Here is a 5,000-nt window from a genome sequence, read left to right as displayed (position 1 = left end):
AAGCAGGATGACAAACTAAGTAAATAATGCTTTATAAGAAACCTTTTCCATGTATTTATCTTGCTCTGTTATTATTCACAAGCGCTTGCATTTGATTCTCTTGTGCCTCTCTGCTTGTTTGATTCGTTGCTCGTCTTGCAACCGGAAATGCTGATCTTGCTAATGGTTGCATGCTTCTGTTCTGCGATTGCGTCTTGTGTTTACGTCTTCTTGCTTATAGCTTTGTGTGTCTGTGTGTGTGTGTGTGTTTTGTTTTTCATCAATTTTCGTTTTTTTCCCTTTTTTTCTCGGTAATGTTATTTCTTTTTTTGATTTATTTATTTATTTATTATTTCTATTTTTGTTTTAGGATTTCTTTATCTTCCTCTTTTCGTAGCTCTCTCTTTTTCTTCTCTCCTCTCTCGCTTCTGTTTCTCTTGGCTTTTCTCTCCCCACTCTCTCTCTTCCTGTTTTACTCTCTCTCTCTCTCATCCTTTCCTTTTCCTCCCCCCCCTCACTCCCCTCTATCCCTTTTACCTCCCTCTTCCTCCCTCCTTCTTCCCCTTCCCCCTTCCCCCCGTTAATTCTTCCTTTCCCCCCTCTTCCCTCCCCCTTCCATAACCCTTCCTTCCTCCATCAACCCTGCCCTCCCCCTCCCCCTCCCTCCATCCCCTGCCCTCTCCCCTCCCTCTCCCTCCATCCCCCTCCCCCCTCCCTTAACCCTTCCTCCCCCCTCCCCTCCTCCCTCCCTTAACCCTTCCTCCCTCTATTAACCCTGCCCTCCCCCTCCCCCTCCCTCCATCCCCAGCCTTCCCCTCTCCCTCTCCCTCCATCCCCTGCCCTCTCCCCTCCCTCTCCCTCCATCCCCCTCCCCCCTCACTTAACCCTTCCTCCCTCCATCCCCCTCCCCCCCTCCCCTTCCTCCCTCCTCCCCCCTTCCCCTCCCCTTCCCCCTCCCTTAACCCTTCCTCCCTCCCCCCTCCCCCCTCCCTCAACCCTCCCCCTCCCCCCTTATACATAACCCAAGGCTCCCCCATAGAGGCGACCACAATGATCTGAATGTGATTCCTTTGTTGTGTAAATTTTGTTTTTATATTTCATTTTTAAATTCTTTATTTTTTTTTTAAGGGGGTGGGGGGCGGGTGGGTGAGGTTGGGGGGGGTGAGTGACGATCACGCGATGACCTGCCTTTCTTTGATTTTGTTTTGATTATCGTTTTATTCCCTCTCTCTCTTTTTATCGTTTTTTTTTTGTGTGCCAGATTTTTTTTTTTTTTTTTTCTTTTTTCACTCTCGTGCTCATCTTCGATTTTCATGAACTATTTCGTATGTCAAGGATTCTTTTCTCATATTCTCCCTTTTGCCTTTCTCATTTAATGATTTACTCTATCTCTCTTTCCATTTCTTAGTTCTATGTTTTTTTTTAACACTCACCTCCTTCGTGAAATAAAACAAAACTATTAGAAAAACCGGTAAAAAATACCTCTTTCTCCATATCCTTATTAATTCTATCTCTTTATTTATCTATTCAATTATTAATTCATCAGTTTTACTACTCCTATACACTTCATCCCATCTCCTTCATTAAAAAAAAATAAAAAATCTCCTCAGTCGTGCGTCATATCCGAGCGAACCGAAGCGTCTCCTCCGAGCGAACCGAAGCGTCTCATCCGAGCGAACCGAAGCGTCTCATCCGAGCGAACCGAAGCGTCTCATCCGAGCGAACCGAAGCGTCTCATCCGGGCGAACCGAAGCGTCTCATCCGAGCGAACCGAAGCGTCTCATCCGAGCGAACCGAAGCGTCTCATCCAACCGAAGCGTCTCATCCGAGCGAACCGAAGCGTCTCATCCGAACGAACCGAAGCGTCTCATCCGAGCAAACCGAAGCGTCTCATCCAACCGAAGCGTCTCATCCGAGCGAACCGAAGCGTCTCATCCGAGCGAACCGAAGCGTCATATCCGAGCGAACCGAAGCGTCATATCCGAGCGAACCGAAGCGTCTCATCCGAGCGAACCGAAGCGTCATATCCGAGCGAACCGAAGCGTCTCATCCGAGCGAACCGAAGCGTCTCATCCAACCGAAGCGTCTCATCCGAGCGAACCGAAGCGTCTCATCCGAACGAACCGAAGCGTCTCATCCGAGCGAACCGAAGCGTCTCATCCGAGCGAACCGAAGCGTCATATCCGAGCGAACCGAAGCGTCTCATCCGAGCGAACCGAAGCGTCTCATCCGAGCGAACCGAAGCGTCTCATCCGAGCGAACCGAAGTGTCTCATCCGAGCGGACCGAAGCGTCTCATCCAACCGAAGCGTCTCATCCGAGCGAACCGAAGCGTCTCATCCGAACGAACCGAAGCGTCTCATCCGAACAAACCGAAGCGTCTCATCCAACCGAAGCGTCTCATCCGAGCGAACCGAAGCGTCTCATCCGAGCGAACCGAAGCGTCATATCCGAGCGAACCGAAGCGTCATATCCGAGCGAACCGAAGCGTCTCATCCGAGCGAACCGAAGCGTCATATCTGAGCGAACCGAAGCGTCTCATCCGAGCGAACCGAAGCGTCTCATCCAACCGAAGCGTCTCATCCGAGCGAACCGAAGCGGCATATCCGAGCGAACCGAAGCGTCTCATCCGAGCGAACCGAAGCGTCTCATCCAACCGAAGCGTCTCATCCGAGCGAACCGAAGCGTCATATCCGAGCGAACCGAAGCGTCTCATCCGAGCGAACCGAAGCGTCATATCCGAGCGAACCGAAGCGTCATATCCGAGCGAACCGAAGCGGCATATCCGAGCGAACCGAAGCGTCTCATCCGAGCGAACCGAAGCGTCTCATCCAACCGAAGCGTCTCATCCGAGCGAACCGAAGCGTCTCATCCGAGCGAACCGAAGCGTCTCATCCAACCGAAGCGTCTCATCCGAGCGAATCGAAGCGTCTCATCCGCGCGAACCGAAGCGTCTCATCCGAGCGAAACGAAGCGTCTCATCCAACCGAAGCGTCTCATCCGAGCAAACCGAAGCGTCTCATCCAACCGAAGCGTCTCATCCGAGCGAACCGAAGCGTCTCATCCGAGCGAACCGAAGCGTCATATCCGAGCGAACCGAAGCGTCATATCCGAGCGAACCGAAGCGTCTCATCCGAGCGAACCGAAGCGTCATATCCGAGCGAACCGAAGCGTCTCATCCGAGCGAACCGAAGCGTCTCATCCAACCGAAGCGTCTCATCCGAGCGAACCGAAGCGTCTCATCCGAACGAACCGAAGCGTCTCATCCGAGCGAACCGAAGCGTCTCATCCGAGCGAACCGAAGCGTCATATCCGAGCGAACCGAAGCGTCTCATCCGAGCGAACCGAAGCGTCTCATCCGAGCGAACCGAAGCGTCTCATCCGAACGAACCGAAGCGTCTCATCCGAGCGAACCGAAGCGTCTCATCCAACCGAAGCGTCTCATCCGAGCGAACCGAAGCGTCTCATCCGAGCGAACCGAAGCGTCATATCCGAGCGAACCGAAGCGTCATATCCGAGCGAACCGAAGCGTCTCATCCGAGCGAACCGAAGCGTCATATCCGAGCGAACCGAAGCGTCTCATCCGAGCGAACCGAAGCGTCTCATCCAACCGAAGCGTCTCATCCGAGCGAACCGAAGCGGCATATCCGAGCGAACCGAAGCGTCTCATCCGAGCGAACCGAAGCGTCTCATCCAACCGAAGCGTCTCATCCGAGCGAACCGAAGCGTCATATCCGAGCGAACCGAAGCGTCTCATCCGAGCGAACCGAAGCGTCTCATCCGAGCGAACCGAAGCGTCTCATCCACGAACCGAAGCGTCTCATCCGAGCGAACCGAAGCGTCTCATCCGAGCGAACGAAGCGTCTCATCCAACCGAAGCGTCTCATCCGAGCGAATCCGAAGCGTTCATCCGAGCGATCCGAGCGACTCATCCGAGCGAACCGAAGCGTCTCATCCAACCGAAGCGTCTCATCCGAGCGAACCGAAGCGTCTCATCCAGAACCGAAGCGTCTCATCACAACCGAAGCGTCTCATCCGACAACCGAAGCGTCTCATCCGAGCGAACCGAAGCGTCTCATCCGAGCGAACCAAGCGTCTCATCCACAACCGAAGCGTCTCATCCGAGCGAACCGAAGCGTCTCATCCGAGCGAACCGAAGCGTCTCATCCGAGCGAACCGAAGCGTCTCGTCCGAGCGAACCGAAGCGTCTCATCCGAGCGAACCGAAGCGTCTCATCCGAGCGAACCGAAGCGTCTCATCCGAGCGAACCGAAGCGTCTCATCCGAGCGAACCGAAGCGTCTCATCCAAGCGAACCGAAGCGTCTCATCCGAGCGAACCGAAGCGTCTCATCCGAGCGAACCGAAGCGTCTCATCCAAGCGAACCGAAGCGTCTCATCCGAACGAACCGAAGCGTCTCATCCGAACGAACCGAAGCGTCTCATCCGAGCGAACCGAAGCGTCTCATCCGAGCGAACCGAAGCGTCTCATCCGAGCGAACCGAAGCGTCTCATCCAACCGAAGCGTCTCATCCGAGCGAACCGAAGCGTCTCATCCGAACAAACCGAAGCGTCTCATCCAACCGAAGCGTCTCATCCGAGCGAACCGAAGCGTCTCATCCGAGCGAACCGAAGCGTCATATCCGAGCGAACCGAAGCGTCTCATCGCGCGAAGCGCTACACGAAGAAGCGTCTCATCCGAGCGAACCGAAGCGTCTCATCCAACCGAAGCGTCTCATCCGAGCGAACCGAAGCGTCTCATCCCAACCGAAGCGTCTCATCCGAGCGAACCGAAGCGTCTCATCCGAGCGAACCGAAGCGTCTCATCCGAGCGAACCGAAGCGTCTCATCCAAGAACGTTCATCAGCGAACCGAAGCGTCTCATCCGAGCGAACCGAAGCGTCTCATCCGAACGAACCGAAGCGTCTCATCCAACCGAAGCGTCTCATCCGAGCGAACCGAAGCGTCTCATCCGAGCGAACCGAAGCGTCTCATCCGAGCGAACCGAAGCGTCATATCCGACGA

The sequence above is a fragment of the Penaeus chinensis genome, chromosome 24 (assembly GCF_019202785.1).
Source record: "Penaeus chinensis breed Huanghai No. 1 chromosome 24, ASM1920278v2, whole genome shotgun sequence".
NCBI lineage: Eukaryota > Metazoa > Arthropoda > Malacostraca > Decapoda > Penaeidae > Penaeus > Penaeus chinensis.
Note: the sequence above shows the minus strand (reverse complement) of the source record.